Consider the following 20932-nt stretch of genomic DNA (forward strand, 5'->3'; position numbering starts at 1 on the left):
CGAAGTGTCTCCTTTATAAAATAGCTTTTACTTAAAGGTTTTATTTATTTTTAAGATGTAAATAAGCTTATATGTTTGAGGTGGCTTGTTTAAAAACTTGTAAACAAACTTTAAAACTGCTTTGTCCATCACTCGAGAGGCTGGTTTTATTTAATAAGGTCATCTCCTGCTGAGGATAAGATTTGTTCGTAACCTTTCTGAAAATTTTCTTAGGAGAAAAGACTGCTTTGGCCCCAGTTGTGAGGTGAAAAAGGGTAGGCAAGAATATTTTTTCTGGAAAGGGGAAAGGAGTTCCCACCCAAATAGATCTAAACTAACTGGAACTACAGCGTATAAACACCCCGGGGCTAAGTTCTACCCTCGCTTACACTGATGTAAGTCAGGTTTAAGTCTACTGCAGTTAATAAAATTACTCCTGATTTAATTAAGGATAGAATTTAGTTGCACATTTCTTAATAATGAAAAAGCCCCATGGTTCTTTCCAAAGTGCATTTTGTGTTAACAGATTATTAAGGACTCGCTTTATAATACTTATAAATGAATAGTGAACTCACGTTGTGATGCATCTTTTGTCATGTATCTGTATTATCCTTCACTGAAACGAGCACTAAGACAGCACGAGAGATTGTAAGCAATCCTATTATTTCTCGTTAGCAAGTTCCCCGATAAGGTTTCGTACTCCTTTCAGTTCAGTGGCTTGCATTTGGGGTGATATGCTTTAATCCCAAAAGGGTTGTGAGGCTCCAGTTGGCAGTGATAAGATGATATGAGCTATAGCAGATAAGTGTGAACGTCCCGTACAAGACCCCAGGCTGTGTTATTAGCACCGAGGCAGCCCTGTTGCAGATTGTACAGAAAAATGACTCCTGTGGCAGTGCTTTTCATGTACTAGTTGCTCCGTGCTAGAAGCAGAAGCATTGGCTGTTGACTATAAAAAAAAAAAAAAAGGCAAAAAAAAAAAAAAAGCCCGCTCACTATTATGGCCCAATATGGATGACAAAACACTGTAGCATGTGTGGGAAAATGGCTGCAGTCCAATGTCTGGAACCGTTTATCTTCTGGTAGAGTCTGGAAGATGACTGTTTTATGTATTTTACAGAAATCCCTGCTGATTGATTTCATTTACTTAGGGGGAGGGGGCATGGTGACTGATGGTGGGGACAACTGGAAAAAAAAGAAAAAGAGGAAAAAAAAAAAAAAGTGGATTCTTTACATTATCCTGACATCCTGTTCTGGTTGGGGTTGTTGGCACCTTTAAAGGAGACCGGACCATCGTGGACAGCCCGATACATCGTGCTGCTGCTTTTCCTACTGCACGGTTAGGTTTTTGCTTCTCGTTTCTAGGTCTCAGTGAGCTGAAAGTTGCAGGCTCTGCTTACCACCCCCTCCACTGGCACTGCTCTCTTCCTGGCAGCGTCGGGTAAATCTTGGAAATTATTTGCAAAAGGGGAGCGGGCAGAAATTGATACAGGTCTCCGCAGGCTGTCAGAAGCCTGGCTGACAGGGGGCATTGTTACTGAAGAGGGAGGAAGGAATTTGTGACAAAAACCGAGATTTCCTGTCAGTGGGGAGAAGTCTGTTTTCAGCGCGCAGGGCGTGCTGAAATAGCTCATCCCACTTTGGCACGTGACTTGCGTACGCTAGGATGATGCTACAGCTTTCTTCTGACGTTCGCTGCTAAAATAGCCACTGTTTCTGTGTTTGTCTGTTTGGTTTGTTGTTTAATAAGGAACAAAACCGGGATACGCTGTACCTCTGTGTCTTTCCTCTACCCTACTGAAATTTTTGTGTGCCCTGCCTGCCAAGGTGTTTGCCTTCAAATCAATTAATCTCACATCATGGCATGACAGTCACCGTGCCTGTTATACGCCAGGCATATCTGCAGTGATTTCCTTTCATGCTGCAGGGGATCGGTGCCAACGTTTTCATATGAAACAGGAACGAGAGGTTGACACTTGGTGGTCAATACGCTGCTACTGGGTTTGAGGCTTTCCAAAAATGGGGAGAAAATGGATTTTTCAATTGGCAATATTACCTCATATTACACCCAGCAATCTCTTCATGCGGCCTTTTACTCCTGGCTACAATGCCACGTCCAATGCAGGGTCACACAGCACAGTTGGAGAAAGGGAGAAATACTGTGTCCATCCCATCGCATCCAGTTTCCCATACATACCACTTGGTACGATCAAGACATTCTTCACTGACAGAATGGGAAAGAAAGAAAGAAGAATTTCCTATTTCACTCCAGCAGCCAAGGAAGCTTCACATATTTATCAAATATTTGTTTCGGATCTACGGGAAACATTAAGGGCTGTGCATAAACAGTATCCCAGCAATAAACCCAGCATCACCTCCCACCTGAGCAGTGTCCTGTGCTGTTGTCCTGCAACATTTTTCAGCCTGCTGTGTTACTTTGGTTTCATTGGTCTTGATGTGTGCTGATTTTCTGTGTCTTTTTGTGGAGGATACGCTTATCTCAGACATCTCTTCATTGCTCGTGTGCTGACCTGTGATGTGCACGTTTACAGGAACTTAGATTAATCCTAACCCTTTCAACTTTGTTAATTTGGTTTTCTTCTTACAGAACAACTTTTCATTAGGAGCCTCTCAGAGGGCTAACCATTTTTTGTCTCGATTAAATAAATTTGAGTCCTTCCTGGTTTTGGTATATCTGATCAGGGGCAGTTGTTGAGTGGTTGATACCACAGTATTCAAGTGAAGCTACCAGTTCTTTTCCTTTCTGTATGCCACTGGGATGTCATACGGCACAGAGCAAATCTAGTGCTCCTGTGACTTCTTCAGATACGCCGTTATCGTGGGGTCCTTGCGAGGGACTACGTTCTTCACTGAGAGGTCTCTTCATGAGGTAGTGCTAGTAAACAGATCCGATGTAAACGTGTGGTATGTTGTTATTAAAACTCCCTTAAATATTCCTTCTCTCCCTAAGCTCATTAACTAGAATGCTCCACTTTATCAGATTGTTTCCTGTTCTAGTGAAGCTGCATCTGACATGTACTTGTGTCTCACTTTCATCTCGCATTTGGCAGATGGGAAAGAAAGGGGTCTAAGCCTGTGCAAACTTGTTTTTTCATCCACTGGGACTGCATTCTCCAAGTAATTCGGAGCAGGTTTGGGACGGCCAGCCCTTGTGCCTTCTTCTTCTGCAAGGGTTTGTGGAGCTTTAAGTCACAACCTGTGCTCGAGCCTCGGCCACTTCTGCTGCTGCCCTACAGTCCCCACATGTCAATTAGCTTTTTAAGCCTCTTCCTTGCCTAAAAATCCCTCATGTGGCCACTGCAAACGTGCCTTCCTCAGTGGACTACTTAGAGGAGAAATATCTTGGAACGTATTTTTATAGACTTTGCATGTTACCCCATTTTTGGATAAATTTTGTCCTTTTTTGCATTGCAGTATAGTATATGACAAGCATAGGCCAGGTGGTAGAACTACAGCTGCTTCTTGTTTTCTTATCAGACGAAGCCACGATACTGTTAAAAACAGAAGATCAGATTGAAATAAAAGGGAGCTGTAGGCTGTGAAACATTACAAAATCCCTCATCGAATGTCTTTGCAGGACATACGGCAACAGCAAAGCTGTTATGTGCTAAATGGGTTTGGAGTGGAGGCCAGCTGAACGCGATGCATAAATGATTTACTTATTCATTTATAACCCTAACCTAGAATCATGAATTTTTGCTGTCCCATAAAAAGGATGACTTTATGTGACCCTTTAAAGCCTTCAGCTTTAAGTGGCATTAAGTTGATGGCTACTTGTTTTGTACCTTCAGTGAAAAATTATGCATAAATCACATAGGATTTGCTTGTAATGTACTCATAATCCTCACAAGCAAAACTCCCACCCAAATCTAGTGATCGAGCATGGTTTCTTGAACTCAGCAGAAAGGTCACCTCATAAAAACCATGTCGGCATAATAGTCAGGCCACCCAGACAATTTTTTTTGGCTAGGACATTACTTTAATTAAGTGATTGTAAAGTTAAAATAATAATAGGATTCTGATTTAATCAGATAAAAGCCAGGGGAGCTACATTAAACTCAGTTTCCATCCACTGAACACATCCAGACGAGCTAAGATCACTCGCTGTTTGAAGAACATTTTTGCACAGAGGGGCAGAGAGGGATGGGCCCATCCCGTCCTAAAATGTTCTGGGGTTTGTGTGTTTAAATCGAACCCTTAGAGTCGTTTTGTTCCTTAATTACCTCTGTTCTGTTGATTTATGGATGCTTTTGAGGCAAGTAGGCTCAGTAATACATGATCACACGTGTCACGTAAAAGCTTCTATTGAACCCGTGGACATTGTGCACAAAAGGAAAGGATTGACTGAGGGGACTTCTGTGGGGTGGTCTTCCTCTTAAAGGTAAAAACAGCAGTAGCTGCCATTTAAAGCTGGAATTAAGGTACTTAATCGCAAATGAAATTGAAGGCCATGTGAAATCAATGGCTAGGGCTGCCTCCGTTCTCGAAATCTGCCCATGCAGCCAACAATTTGGGCAGAAGGTGAGTGGGAAGCTGTGGTCCTGCGGCAGGGGTTGGAGGCTGGAACATCTTCAGAGAGCAGTGCTGGGAGGAGCGAGGGCTGAACGTACTGCTCGAACAGAAATGGCCCTTCCAGGGGCCACTTCCTTCACTTGGTTTTGAGGAGATTTTGGAGGTTCTACCTCAGCTTGCAGGTGGGGGGTGAACATCCCATGCCCTGCATGGCCACTTTCAGACCTTGCTAGAGCTTCTTGGGGTGCCTCAGTCCCCCTGGCAGACACCGTCCACATGGCACACCTCCAGCTGCCCTCTACCGCTGAGGACCCACCTCCAAAAACTACCCCTGCTTCTTTTCTTCAGCACAGCTAAGTGCTGTTCCTTCCCTCTGTGGCTCGTCTGTCTCTCCTGTGTCCCAGCAGGGACACACAGAGCAGGAAATGGGCCACCTCTTGTTGGAGACAAAGGTTATAGCAAATTTTCTGGGAGATGCTTGTTTGTAACAGAGGTACATCCTTTCACCAGTGGCTAATGACTTCTTTTGGCAGCTCTGTCATCCTGATTTAGTTTTTAGGAGTATGCACCCAGATGACCAGGAGCGAATGCGATATATACAAGCACAGCAATGTGTACCTCTCTTGTGCTTCTGAGGCACTGAATTCAAAATATAGATGTATGTTCATATTTAGTGCTTAGCGCATTAAATCTCTGTAGGCCTGTAGAAACATGTCTAATTTATACATCCAAATTAATAGAAGAGGTAATCACACATAATAGTCAGCCTTTTCATCACTTAACTCAATGAGGAATGAAGACACTGTTTTGTTTGGACTGTAATTGCTTATACATACCTGAAAATACCATCCCATATTCTCAGTTCTTTGTAAAAACACCACAAGTTTGTCGTTAGAAGAGCATTTCAGGCAACTGCATAATGAGTTAACTTCACTTTTCAACTAAACTGAAAATTAGGAGCCTGACCCAGATCTCACTGGGATATCTCTACTGGAGTTTTTCATTGAACTTAGATGCTGAACAAGCTAAACTAGTTCATTTAAAAATCTGTTTGAAAATTATCATTCAGAAAATGGAGTCTTGAAAGCTCAGTGCTGATAATGAGCATTCTGGCAGACCTTTAAGGCAGCAGTCAAATGCCCTCACGGTTTATATTATTTATTTATATTGCACATATATTGCCCACCTGAGCTTCCCGACTGAGTTCAGTAGACAGCTCTAGCTCTGTCTTAATTCCTCAGCCCTGGTTGCAATGGCATCCAAGTGAGGAAAATATCTGCCAGCTCCAGGTGGCTGAGTACACAGATGGGTGAAACATGAGCAGTGGTTTAGAGAGCCACAAGGTCATACCCTAAGAGTAATGGGTATTGTCAATGGTTTTTGCAAAAAGGGACAAAGAGTTGCAAACCTTGCCGGGAAACCTGGACTTTATTTAGCTACCGTTGAAGAAGCAGCCTGTACCAGAGCCTACATTTGTACCATTTGTACTGAGAGGCTCTGGTAGGGAGGTTTTAAATAATTTCCTGAACAGTTCACATAAAATAGAAAATTAGAGATTAGAAGGGGCTGGATGGCATCACCTGTAGTCAGCCTCCATATCATCTTTCTCTGTGATTCAGTTCTACAGTGGGATTATAATAGCTGTTGAATAAGGCAGTAGAATTGAGCCTTCAGGTTAAACATAGGCTGAATAAGAATTACAAGTACTGTGTAAATAAATTCCCTCTTATTTACAGTCTTGGTACTAAGAATTTGTCCTTTGAGGTCTGCATAATAAAATACAAGTAGGATCTACAAATTCTAGCATTTTAGTATTAACTATGCTCAGGACTGCTATTCTAATGCATTGGTGGAGTTCCCCTTCCAGTTTTTACTGTTTTAAGTCACTTTAATAGAGAGAATTAATTTTCATTGAAAGCAATTTTTCCCAACATTTTCTTGTTTCCAGTAAGAAAAGAACAAGAACAAAGGCTACCAAACAAAATACAACTTGTCTAAAATCTCATAAAAGCTCTTACACAAGAATCTATCAAGCCTGGGAAAATATGTGTTCTTTTGTAAAAACATATTTTTCCTTGAAGTCACTGCTAGATTGCAAAAGTTCACATAACATATTGGTATGTGTATGTGTTTATGTAAGACGGACCTCTGTATTTCACTTTCTGATGTCAGTGTTGCCTTGGCAACTGTATTTTATTGATTAATAGAATATATATAATTTGTTTCTGAGCTGCATCATCTTATAAATTCATTTTTCTTTTGGAGAGGCGGTTTCATTTTCTTGTTCCCTGAGTAAAATTATTTTTCTGATATGAGAAATATTCTTTTGATCTTTCTGGAGGTGTTTCTGTGGCTGTACACAAAACCCAACAAAGTTTGAAAAATATATACTTATAAAGAATGTTGTTAAATTACATATTATACACTGACACGTGTATTTCTTAGTAAAGTGCTTTTGCCATATCTTTTAATCTAATATTTTATCTGTAGCTTCACTGGTGAAGCAATTGGAGACTCTGTCCATACAGTTCTGGTTATTAGATGCTATGTGGTGTTTTTCATCCAGAGATTTCAAATTCTAATTAGTAATACTTCACAGAATCTCTTTGAACTAAATATTATTCTGGAATTTATTTTACATCTAGATAAGCAGAGATATGGAAAGTTTAAAACTTAGCCTCAAATCAGAGTAAATTTGAAACGGTACTGAGAGTAACTCCTGAAACTCAAGAAACTTTTAATCCTGTAATCCATTTTAGGTTTGTCAGCTTTAATAGTTAGTTCCCGATTTATTTCTGTAGCATTTCAAGAACCCATTGTCCCATCACGAGTCCTACTGCCATGATTGCTGGACATATTTACGAGAAGTTGTGGTTCTGACCTGCCGACCTTCCATCTTCGTGCAAATGGGGTCACGGGTGAATGCTACGAGCAGTAGGGGAGAGGGTAGGAAAGGAGGGATACCGCGTTCAAGTTCAGATGGTGCCACTGGCTGATCGCATGTACAGTTCGAGACATCCGCATGGTTAGATTTATCAAATATCCTCCTATGTTTGGTTTTATCTTTTTCCCCCCTTGTTTATTTGTTTCATGGGTTGTAAGTATTGCAGCAGCCAAGAGCAGCCAGAGTTTGCAGCTTCCCAGATCAGATCAAGCACGGGAGCAGTAAGAAGAAAACTGGAAAGGCTGAGAAAAAGGAGGAGGAGTACAAGTAATGGATGGGAAAGTAATGGAAGTTCAGCCAGATGTTGATGTAAAAGCTGTCTTTTATATAGAGCTGAAAGCGCAGCCATCCCTACAGCCCTAATATTAACAATTTACAAATTATAACAGTGACTGTATTTGTATGTCATACAGAGTGTAAATTATGGGAATGGGTTGTCAACACACATAGGAAAACAAGTCTGAAAATCTCTAGCACTTTCTTTAAATATAATAGTTCCTGACAATTAAATATCCCATTGGTTGCTATCTAAATATTTATCTTCAGTTAAATTACAAGAAGTCCGCAGTCAGAGAAAACCCACGCTCTTCTGTTCTCTGTCTTAAAGATTAAATTATGTTCTACCTTTGAAAAAACACTTGGTTTCTGGTTTTATTCTGCTTTATTTTTGTGGATAACTTGGAAAAAAAAAAGAAAGAGAAAAGAGTTTGCCATTGATGGCAAGCAGGGACAAAGGCACTGTTACTAGATTGTGGTTTTGAAGGCTGTTTACCATGCTAAGTCAGAGACCGTAATGTGAAATCATGTTTTTAATCTTTCAGATTAAAACATTCAACAACAGGCCTTCCTAGCAACAAGGCTCCACCTAACACAGAGCCTCATTTTCTTGCAAGCATCCTGCAGTTTTACATGGATTTTCTGGGCCAGTCTTTGGCAGCAGCAACACTAATTTATTCCAGATGAAAGTCAGGCCCACTATAATTAGCAATACCATGGTATTTGTCTGAAAAATCAAGAAACATTGGCATTTGCTAGAGATGCAACGTGTCTTGTGGAAAACCCTTTTAATTCAAGCTTCTAGGTACCTGGGTCTAAACAGATGATCCAGTCCATTTGGCATAGCTGCTTCGTTAGTCTGAGGAGAGAGGCGTTTGCTTGCAGAGAACTTGAAGACCCATTCCCCCTCTCCATCCATCCACCCACTGGAGGGTGATTCAGTCTGCCTCGGTTAAGTAAATACCTCTTCCATTGGAAATATACAGGAACAATAGAAAATAAATGCTGGCACCTCCGTGCAGTTGGGATCCATTTACTCATTTGAAGATGGTTGTGACTTATCTTCCTCTTGCATAATATCCCAAGAATTGGAGCACTCACCACAGAGGGAGGAGATCCTGGGCTCTACTCTGAGTGGGGTGAGCTCGCATCTTCCTCTCTTAACTCAGAGGACCTAAACTCCTGCCTTCGTAGGATGACCATCCGTAAGTCTTCATGCTTTTGTTTCTTATCCTCTCCTTTTCTGTCTGTCTGTGAAGACTGTAAACTCTGTAAGGCACCAGCATGTTCGTCATTGAACACTGAGCAGCACTGACTTCTAGAAGGTTTAGAGTTCATCTGAGGTTTGTAATAAAGCAGTGATAGCAACAAGTGTGTGTATTTCTCCCTTCACACCACAAGCAAAAAAAAAAATATATAGAGTAAAAGCCTTGTTCTGGTAGCTGCATTTCTTGTTTTTGACTGGTATTGGTAGAAGATGTGCTTTATACAGCCTTTGGTTGTGACACAGTTTGTGGAACAGAGGGTGAGTCTCCAGTGATGCTGGTCTTGATGTGTTTTTAGGGAACATCTGGCTGCTTGTTAGTTTTCTATGGGCATGACTATGTGCTCATTTTTGTTTGTCTCCTCTAGAGTCGCTTGTGCCTTAGTTTAACAGACCTGTAGCACTGGGAAATATTGTGATTCAGGGTCCTTTCTTATAACTGACTGTCTTAGGAACTTTCTTGGACCTAGGCAAGCACACAGCTCAGGGCAGAGGGAGACTGCGGAGCTCCTACTCGGTATAACAGCCCCTTGGCACCTTCTTCTCTTTGCATTTCTAAAGAAGAACAGGGTGGGAGGGATGGGGCAGTGAGGACAATGTGCTGCATTATGCAGTCACTCCTGCAGCACTGGCGAAGAATGCAGCAGTGATGTGTTCCCTGAGTGAGTCACTCTGGAGCTGCCAGAAGTTGTAGGAACCCATTGCCCAGTGATGAGTAGTGGTTGACCTTTATTCCCACCATAGAGAACATTGTAAAACTGAGCTAAATGAATTGCCTTCTGAGCATTGGCATCAATGCAGCCTGGTTTCCTATGGAACTGAATTCCTTCCCCCCAGCTCGCTGAATCCAGAGCCCTTGCTGTAATGCAAGCAGAAATTAAAAGCGTGATGTGGAAATTAGTAGGGGAAGCTATATGATTTGCGGCATGGAGACAGAAAAGGAACACATTTTTAGGTTTACCTTAAAATCTTTTAAGTTATTATAGTGAAAAATTGTTGAGAAAATCATCATAAGGAACATACGGGGCCCACCCTGCCAATTCAACCCTAATGTGTTTCACCCCAGCAGATGGATAGCCAGTGACGAATTTGGTCTGAGCTTATAGTAAATTACTGTACAGCTTGCAGGCAGCTAAAGTTATATTAGTACATTGTTCCTATAAAGTGACGGTTATTTTGATAATCTGCTTTGACATCTTTAAAGGTATTATTAACTCTAACTACCTTCTATTAAACGATATTTTAAAAAGAAATGAATTTCCATTTAACAACTCAAACTACACTAAAATGTATATACTGTTAAGGAGAGTTTTAGAAGTACACGAATGCTGTGTTGAGCCTTCCTTCTCCTTCTGCATCTCCCCATCCCCCGTGATAAAAATATCATGGCTCACATATGGGATATTCTTCACATCATTTAAAAAAAAAATATTAATGCTGAATGAGAAAGAGTTTTTCCATTGGTTTGGAGTTGGTCTTCAACTATGCAGGAGCAATTCAGACACTGACAGTATAAGAAAGGCATCCAGAGATGCTGCTGGCCACTCTTGAAAACTAATTTTTTTCTTGAAAGTGAGATTGACACAGATTGTTCAGTGCAAGTCACAGAAATCATATATATTGGCGTGCCTAAAATGTTTAGCATATGGAAGCCACCAAAGCGTTTGTAATTTAGGATTTACCCTTTGCTTTCAGATCTCTGGCAACTTCTTCCTAGAGCTGTTTTAGTATTTTTTATCTGAGTCTGCATAACCATTTCTCTGTTTCATCCTGTGGTGATCCATCATAATACACTTTGATAGATTTTCAGAGTGTCCATTTGGCTTAGGATCTTCTTGTGCTGGCACCACTTCTGAAAACAGGAGCTAGGAGAATAGCAGCTAAAGACCGGCTTCAACCTGGCGAGCTGTTTCCCCAGTTCCCCCAGTGCTCGGTGTACTTCAGGAAAAAAAATCTCTACTCGAAAAGGTTAACACAAGATCTCAGGGAGAGCGTACTCTGCTACTTGCACAGCAGGACGTTTAGTTCCTGCATGAAAACAGTAATAAAAATATACTTGTTATTTATCAAATAAGACTTTTACTGTGTTTTCATACCGTTGGATATCACTGCAGAATCTGTCTGGGGTAGAAGGGCTGTCCTCCAAGAGAAAAGGCAAAGCAGTCTCAGGCTGTAGTAGCCTCATCTCGCAGGATGCCCTCAGGGAGCAGAGTGCTCCGAAAGACATCGTAACCTGAAGGCCGAGCATTAATCTGAAAGCCCTTCAGTGCTCCTGTCCTGTGCTGGCAGCAAAATAGCCCTTCTGAATAAAGGAGCAGAGAATTAGAAAAGCAACGCCAAGGGTATTCCTTAAGAAACTCGATAGAAGTTAAACTCTGCTTTTGAAAATGTAACCTCTCCAGGCATGGATAGGGATGTGCGAGGTGGCCAAGAGGCAGAACGGTCACCCGTAAAGAAATATGGGTGAGTGGGGACTTTAACAGCTAAAGCACTGTATGAAGACATGTCATGAGGACACAAAGTTAAGAGAAAGTCCCTTGTAACCTAAAGACAGAAGGTTTTTAAAAGGGATGGCATGAACCAGAAAGTACCTCGAATCAAAGTGTCTTCAGATTAGGCGTATTCAGTATGAGTCCGGATTTGAATACTTCTGATGTCTCTTCCCCTTAGACCTCTTGTCTTTATAAAGGGCTAATCTAGAATTATTTCAGAGCACCTTTTGTATTTGATTGCAGGTGTACTTTTTCCTATTTGACTCAAAGTATCGTCTTTAGGCAGTGATTAAAGGGAGGAAGAACCTTTGTGGTCTCAAAGTGGCACATTCTAATTGCAGATGAATTATTTACTGTCCCTACATAAGAATTGTAGTTCGAATGTCCAAAATGGAGAATGGATGATATAATTGTAATATTATTGTAGTGGGCCCCTGTAAGCTTTTCTGGTATAGATGGTCAAATTCACTGTCTGAGAAAAGAGTGGCAGTGAGAGGAAGCAGCAGGGATATTAGAGAAGTAATTCTCAGAAGTAAGAAGTCTGGAGAATACTTTTTAGAAAGAGACTCTGTCTATGCTTAGGATATAGGATTTTAAGAAAAACATGAAGATTGTAACTAAAATTTCTTCTAAATGTTCCCTGCCATACTTTATATTAAAGAAATCGTCCATGAGGAGAAGTCCCTGTGAAAGCACGCACCTCTGATGTGCACAGCAGTGGCCTGCATATGTTGTAGTTTGGAGTCAAGATGCCCAGTACTGTGTACTTTTAATTATTGGCAGCCATTACAGGTATTTCCAGTAGAATATGATTTTTGTTGGGGATGGTAGCAGCCAAATTGTATATGGAAATATTGACGAAATAAATTCCTAGGTAAATCCAAGGTAAAAAAACAGTAACAACAACAACAAAACCAGTAAAGCTATGCATTATATTTCAGCTAAGGATAATCCTCCACCTAAACATTCCTCAGGACCTATTTGCGGTGCCATCCCTTCTCATTTTTTCATCACCTGAAAGCCAGATTTGCCTTCAGGGTATAGGATTATTGTGGCAAAGATGAGCTGGCACTACTGGTCTCACCGCTGACTGCTGTGCTTTCAGCAGCTCCTTTAGCATGCAGCTGTTGAAGACCACTTTGGAAGGGTCTTTGTGCTTACTACAGATACTAATGTACTGGTCTCTTCTAAAGTGATGGAGAAGAATATTTTGCCCTTTTCATTTCAAGGCATCATAAAGTCCTGGAGACTTTTGAGGCCAATTGCCAGATGTGATTAAAAATTAATGGAGCAGAGCAATTGTGCTTGATCCCCCTGACAGACACGTGAATAACAGCTTTTCCTGAGACTACCTTTTTAAACAGTTCCTTTTGCGTCTGTGTTTCTCTCCTTGCTGACCGAAATGACAAATTCTTTATCATAAAAAATGGAAAACAGCGTTAGTGGACATTTGGGGATTTTTTTTAATGCAGTTTCCTGCAAAATCTAGTTGGATTCTGTTCATTGCACAAAGGGTGAACTAGTGAGCCAGACTGTAAACTAGAGCATGAAACTAAGTCAACAGGCATTAAGTGAGGAAGCAGATGCAACTCAGTTTAGCAGTACAGAAGTTGCCTTCAGTAACGTGCACACTCAACATGTGTGAAATGATGCCTGCTGTATTGCTTCAAAGCCTGTCTGCTTTGGAAAAGAGAAAAAAAATAAAGTTGTATTTTTGTCTGCTATTACCAAAGCCTTGAAATTCAGACTGGAGATATTTTAGAGGAAAGGAAATAGGAAAAAAAGGAGGAGGTGATGAGGCATGCGATCTCTGCATTGATGCTTTGGAAGATTGTGGGGAGTGCTACTGTTGAGGCTCTTAGGTTGAAGAAAAAAATTAATATGACAGCAAAGTAATACTAATTAATGCTTCTTTACAATTCTACATATGCTGAGACACCAGCTAACTGGTGAGAGACTCGGTTATACACAGAGAAGATTCAGTTCTTCAAATCTTGTGTATCTTTTTGAACAGCTAGATATAAGCAAGCGTACATTTAACTGAGCATTTCTCTGCAGAAGCAGGGAAGAACAGTTGCCATTACCCGTGAACTATTCATAAGACTTTGCACGCAAAAGTTTTTACGGCTAAATTCTGCTATTTTCACTCACACTAAATAGCTACTCACTCTTCGGGTTACTAGTAGTGAGAGTGTCTGGTGTCTGCAAAAAAAGCTCACTGTGAAATACTAGTTTTGAAGAGGTCTTTACCACTAATTTGGTGATTTTCCTTATTTGAAAGAATATATTCCTGACTCTTCAGACACACATTGTGTTCGTTGTGTCTGTACAGGATAACCAGGGGCTATTTAGAAGGGCAGGATTTGCTTGACACAAATATGGTTCATTTATTTTTTTAACAGTAGACTTTTACGATGATAATCACATCATCATGACATAAGTACTCGTAGCTACTCACAGTCACTGTAGCTACGCAGTTCTCCCAACAGGAAACTGTTAAATAAACAATGGTATTTGAGAAATTGGCATTTTTCTCTCGTGTGTTTCACCACAAGTATATTCTTAGCTTTTCATTCACGGGTATTTTTCCCGTCCTCCAGTCATCTCGTCTACCTTCAGAAACTCACAGGTGTGCAGACCTCTCATCCAAACATATTTGGGGTTGTTTGGAGAATACTGCTCTTCAGCATCCAGCAGAAGCAGGGGTTAACTAACCTGGAGGTTGCCAGCCAGCAACCCTCACCAACCGTGGAAAGCAGCAGTCTATAAAATGTCACCATTTCTCCAAACAGGGATGTAAATGATGTTAATGTGCCAGCTCGGGAGGAATATAAAGATAATGTTTGTAGGGAAAAGAAATGAGAAGTTTACTGAGTTTCTGCTGAATAGCTACAGATGTGGCAATCCAGAGGTAGTTAAACACAAGGGGTGGAAAAGTAAGCAATGCATTCCAGCTGCAGCAGCCGAACACTGCTTATGCTAAAGTCTCCATCAGAGGACAGAGCTGGAACTGTGTCATGAAAACATCTACTTCAGCATAGAGTAGTAAATTTGCCACCTAGCCAGTCTGACACCAAAGCAACCTGTTTGGTCAGGTGTATCTGAGAATATATATTTTTTGGAGTCGTCCTGAATCCCACATTCCTCTAAGGAAGAGTAAATATTAGTCCTACAGGTTTCGGCAGAGTGGATTAGATGAACTTTCACTCTCCACTTTGGCCTCATTTTCTGTGGTTAATTTCAAGTTCTTGGATGAAGTCTTCTCAAGATAAAAACGAGTATGGTCATTCGGAGGAGGAGAAAAGTCAAACTTTTTTTTTTTTTTTCAAACTGGTCATTTTACAGGATGTGGCTATCGTTATTATCAGTCCAAAGTACGTGAGTCAGACGGTGGTATTATCAAGTTATTCCTTACTGTGGGTTTGTGTAAGATCCACTGAAGGTAATGTGGCAGCTTTCACAGCCAGTGATGTACAACATTTTCCTAAACTCACTGATGAGAGCGAATGGAGAAATTAAATAAGACAGAGACTCACTGGAGTTTCCCCATCACTAACAGGCTAGGTGTGGGAACAAATACAATAAAATAACAGCTGGGGAGTCAGAAAGAGGAGGAGTACTTATGAAAATAAAAGAGAAGAGCCCAGCGGTCCTTAAGGAATTGTTTATTGTATTGGAAATCCAGGAGAGATCAAGGATGTGCTTTTTTTCAATCTTTTTTCTTATAACAACAGTATAGCGCATGCCTTATGGCACAATCCAGCAAAGCAAGTTTGCAAGCAAGAAAATGAATGTTAGGCATGCTTAGGTACAGTGATTTCAATGCCACTTACAAATCTGTTGAAAATCCTGATTGGAAAAGCAATCTTACTTGAAACAGTACTAAAATTCACAGTTGCACCCTTTAGAGCAGAAATTGGAATTCATCTTTTCTTCCTCAGAAGAAAACTTTAGATGTATCTCTTGATTAGGATCTAGGCTACAGGAACAGACTGCTATAAAAATGTAGCATTAGTGGAATTTTCCAAGTCCAGAAATAATTTAGTGTCCAAATGCTTATTTTATCTGATTTATGGCTTCACAGCCTTATATAAGCCAGTAGTGCCAAATAAAATTTTCTTTACTGTGATATGTATGCAGTTTTTCCTCAGGTATTTGGAGTGATGTCTAACACACAAATTAAATGAAAGGTTTATTCTAGAAATATTCAGCAATATTTATATTTTTGTAGTATAACATTATTTTTTATAGTATCAGTGCCTAATCATATGCATCATATGCTTCACAAAATCAAGCACCCAAATACTTCCGAAAACTGTATAGTCATACATAATTGCTTTTTTCTTCCTTAATACCATTGTAAAAGTACTCTTCTCTATTCCAATAATTTAACAATTTCATTGAATGAGCATCTCTCAGGAAACCAGTCAAAAAGAAGAATAACAGGGAATTTGCCATCAGGTTCCTCATAGATGTGTGTGTTGCCAACACCTCTGTAGGGACGTATAATTGAAATAAGTTTGCATAAATTCCCTGTAGTAATAGTGCATTGGTTGCTGCCAGTGAATGTTAGGGCACTTAAATAAACCACAAATAGCATACGCATGTTTAAGCATTGATCATTTAATGCAGACATTGTCACAAGAATTAAATACATCATGATGTCCTTTTGTTCTTTCTTTTTACTTGGTATAATATACTGTTGCACTCCAAATCTCTTCAGTCTCTTTAATAAGGAAAGATTTCTTCTCTTAATTTGGACAGCTGCATAATTGGGGTGCTAAATCATCCTCAAGGATGTAATCTAAATGATCCTGCTATGTAGCAATTTTCTGTTTTCCCTGATTACTTTAGAGCAGAAGGAACAGTTTTAGGCAATTGCAGTCTGAGGTATTGCCTTAAAAATCAAGCACTGATCGTTACAATATCATAGTTTTGAAGCCAAAGATCTCCAGATCCCTTGTAAATAGACTAATTCAAAGTTCAAAATAGCTGTCATGGTAGGTAGGGCTATATCCCTTTTAATGTAGGAAAATCTGATGCACAGAGATAATTTAACTATTTGCCCAACTCACATCACAATCCAGCAGAAGAATCTGGAAAAAAAAAATGTCTGACTTCCACTCTAGACCATTAGTTGCATAAAATGCCCTAAAATCCATGTACCGATGTGCGTAGAAAGGTAACAGAGGTAGCTGTAGAGCTGAGCCATCATTCACGAGGTGCCCAACACAGAGGAGGGGTCCAAGAGCAAGACCCAAGGCTGGGATCCCAGCACATACTGCCCTTCCCTGCCTGCTGGACAGCTGTGGCCACCAGTATACCCATCGATCGAATCAGATTTCCTATTTTTATTCTGAAAAGAAGCAATTAGCAGGGCAGGACTCCAACCTGAAAACATATGCTAAGGTATCTTTACTCAGCAGGAGGGACTTCAGCTAATGTTAGCCCGTGGGGTTACGCTGAGCTGCTAATGTACCTGCTCAGTGTCTGAGGAAGTTCCTGTAGGGACACGCTCGGCGAAAGAGCAACGTAGACTAAAAATGGTGCAAACAGTTCAATGGAAGTTCACTCGAGCAGGGTACCACACGGGCACTGCAGCATCCTCCTGGAAACGGCCTGCCTCTGCTTACTGAGAGCATTCCTTCCTGCAAACAGACTACATGCTAATTTCTCTATACACCCTCAATTTCCACTGTATAATAGCATTAATGACCTTGACAGAAAGCATTTCCTGGGGATTAATAACCATTTGAGGTTTAATGACCTGAGGCTATGCCTCAGGCCATCAACTGCTCCAAGCTGCTCATTAAATCCTTAGGATACACTGTCTGCTTCAATCATTCCAGCTTAAGTATTTGCTCAGTGTCACCTAATAACAATATTCTCCCTAAGGTATTTCCTCTTTAGAGGCCCTAGTTTTGGAAATGTGTTTGTCCTTAAGTCTTTTGGGACAAGAACTCATCAATTTTTTAAGTGACTCTGTATTACAAGCCAAAGCATTTACTCAGGTTGTCACTGAGTTTCTGCTGTGATGAGCACAGTAAAAATGACCGAGACAGTTAAATTTATAAATTGCACCTGGAAACATGAAATATTTGTTTTAGCTGCTGGCAATCTCATAATCTAAATCCAGAGCCAGTAGCTTCCCCCACCCAATCCCAGCATTAGTGGTTCAGCCAGAGGTAATTTATCTGAGAGGTGATACAGGACAGTCTACCATTTCCTAGCAAACAGTGCCAGGCTCTGAAGGATACCCCAAACTCAGGTCTGTGTGGAAGGAACACAGTGCATTTGCTTGTTGGAGAAGAAATGCCACCGCTAGGCCAGTTTCTTACTGATGAAGTCATAAGTCAAAGGTGGTGCATTGTCCTCTGCTATGGTACGTATTTGTGAAGGGCGAACTTGTTTTTCTGCAGAAGATTTGTCATTTAGGGGAACATTCTTCCCACATCCAGATGGCATCGAGTACAATTGGATCTCAGTTACACCTACTGCCGTGGCGTTACATCGTGTTCCTTGTTTGTTTGTGTAACACCGCAGCGCCGCATGCCAAAGAGGCATGGCACAGACCAGGCGCTATTAAACCTTTCTTCCAAAAGTTTCTAAACTGAAAAAGAAGAAAAGCTCAGGGAAGAATGCGATCAATAACAGCTGTAGGAAAGTACAATAAAAGGAGCAAGGTGCAGGGCTGTACGTCTACAAATCAGTTATATTGTCCTCATATCAACCACAAGAGTCTTCTGGCGAGGCTCTGCCCGCATCGTGTTTGCACACTAGTGTCCGTTGTCCTCTGAGCAACCAGTTGGCTTGGTAAGCCAAAGGAGAGCCAGGAACAGTGTTCTTACAGCCCTGGAAAGAGGAGATGCTACCTTTCTGAGAGGTCTGGGAAGCCCTGCCCTCAGCTTGGCATTAGCTTGGAGCTGTGCTGGCCCGGTGCTTTGAGCCAATGTCTTTGGCCAGAGACAGCGCACATTTTTAGGAAGAGAAAAAGATTTTTCTGGCATGTTCTGAACTTTAGAACTGCTTGGAGTTGTTTATAAGCTTAAAATACTTAGAGAAAACCTGAACACCAGGAATGTGTAGTGTCAACTGTAGGGCAGATCTTGATAAGCGTTGCTTAATTCTGGTAAGTGAGGTATAGGTATATCCTATGTATACCCTATGGAAACCGGCAGGTGAATGGATGCATAAGATACAGATGGGGCGAACAACTCAAGTATTTACTTCCTTGCTTGTGTTTGAGATTAGTGGATTCTGAGGTCAATTAACTCTAATTCAATGACATGCTTTGTGTGGGAAAGACTTGCTATTTGTGGTAAACACTGAGCACCTACACAAGAATGTTCCTACATAAATCTCAAATCCCTTTACAAACACGGATACAGATCACTTACGCCATCACTGCAAATGGAGAAAATCAGGTGCAAATAGGAGAAATTGCTGACCTTAAGTCACATAGCATATTAGCAGCAGATGTCTCAAAGAATTTATTTCATCTCACTGGAAACCTGTCTAGTTTTATATGCCTGTTCCTCCCATATTCCCTGTATAGTCTCTAGAGAAGAAGGAGCATTTTCTAGGCACAAGGCAGTTTACCTCTTTTAGACATTAAGACAGAATGAATATTTTCATGGAAGCACGTCTTTCTCTCCATGGACTTTAGGATCATCTATGGTGAATAGTTCCAGTGCAGTTGCTTATAGGTGAGACTGTTCCTAGCCTTTATATCCAGAAATCCCTGTGTATGTAAATAATTGTTCTACATGATGACAAAATGGCTGCTGGGAAGACAGGCCAACTAGATATTCAAGCATATGCTTAAAGTTGAGCTTCTGATCCGTCCTACTGAATTGTGGTTTATAAAATCAGCCCCTGTGCTGAGACCCTTAACATCATGTGGAACAAGCAGGTCTGCTGCTGGCCCAGCCTTTGTGCTCGTTCTCCTGGCTGCTGTTGGCTTGAGACAAGCATCCGACATTGTTCTCACATAGATTTTAGGTGTAGGAATACACTTCTGGTTGGAATTTCCTTTCTAAAGTCTATTGAGAATTCAAATGAGAGCCAGATGAGTTTTTTCCTGTTCATTTAGAAGAAAAATGCAAAACATCATGAGAAACTTTAAAACTCCTCTAGCACTCCCTGAAAGTTCTCACCACATTTTCTGAAAAAGTTCTTTTCAAAGGAATTCAAACTTGCAGGTGATAAGCATTCGCTATGTTTTTCTACCCCTGTTTAGGAAGGGCCAGACTGGTAAACAACGAATGGAGAAAATGCTTTGAAATCAATGCATCTAGCTTTGTAGACTCAGTTCTGAGGCTACTTTTAGTAATTGCCTTTTGCTTGGAGTTGCAGAGAGATTAATGAAAACCCCGAAACTCTGTTCCCAAAAATAGAGTCAGCAAAGGAGCATCACAGCTAAAATTTTCACCTTTTGGCATCGTTGCCTTCCCTATACATTCTCTAGTGCAGGTAAAGCAGTGGGGTCCAGGCAGCTCTGTTTGGGTTATTGTTTGGTTTTAAAGGTGAAGCCCTACCAGAAAATACGGAACTGTAATTTTCAGTTCTCCAGTGTGATTACTTAATAGTAAGTGAGCTTTGAAAGCATTACGGAGTTGTCACAGGCTACCATGGGTCCAGGATTTCTAGCTGCCATTACATAGTAAAGTGATACTGGAAAATACAGCCCATCTCCTACATCAAAGTACCTTTGTCATTTGTTCAGTTTTAGCCAGTGGTTTCAGAGCAACAAGTGGGCTCTTAAGATGGTTATTAAAAATCGTTAACTTCCATTTTGCTGAGATTTCGTTGTCAGATTTGGGCTTCTCCTTTTGAAAACCAAGCCAGGTGTTTTTACAGTAAAATCTGTAGGAGACACCATCTTTTATAGGGAACTGCTTGCTTTCTGCTTCTGTTTCTGTCTGGAGAACAACTTATCTCATCATGCTTCTGGCATATCTGAGGCTAGACCCTGCCAAAATCTGAAAGTGAAATAAACCATCAAAAATGTCAGATTCTTGAAAGTGCAGACCAAGGTCAAGCCTAGAAAAAGGCTAGGCTTGGAAAATAAAATACTTATCCTTGAAAGTGTACACAACCCATTTTCTATCTTTGTTTTTTATCTGTATATCCCATTAGTGTAGCACTGGACAGGCAAAAATGCCTCGTGTCCTGGCCACATACACTCATTCTCCTGACCTGGAGGGGATATAAAGCTAGAGCGGCCGCTGGATCCTGCTCTTCATGGGGCGCACCCGGAGATGGGAAGGGCTCATCCCAAGCCGATCCCGGAGGCGGCGCAGCCACTGGCAGGGAGCTTCCAGCTGGCACAGCTCCGGGTGGCCCTGTGCCCCCGGGGACAGCTCCCACCTTGCACTGGAGGTGACATCTGAAGCAGGGAGGTGTCCTCACACGGTCCCTCTGGGGAAGGACGGCCACCATTGT

General features: G+C 41.1%; 1 protein-coding gene and 1 long non-coding RNA gene across 14 annotated transcripts in view; one reads left to right on the forward strand and one right to left on the reverse strand.

Moving 5' to 3' along the window:
* The window catches only part of LOC310904112, a 47542-nt gene extending 38611 nt beyond the window's left edge, over nt 1–8931 (reverse strand). The window contains exon 1 of the long non-coding RNA XR_014588048.1: nt 555–8931. This is a non-coding gene — a long non-coding RNA (uncharacterized lncRNA). The remainder of the gene's footprint in view (nt 1–554) is intronic.
* Nucleotides 1–20932, forward strand: part of STARD13 (StAR related lipid transfer domain containing 13) — a 298210-nt gene that overhangs the window by 220140 nt on the left and 57138 nt on the right. The window lies entirely within an intron of this gene.

The sequence above is a fragment of the Anser anser genome (genome assembly GCF_964211835.1).
Source record: "Anser anser genome assembly, chromosome: 1".
Taxonomy (NCBI): domain Eukaryota; kingdom Metazoa; phylum Chordata; class Aves; order Anseriformes; family Anatidae; genus Anser; species Anser anser.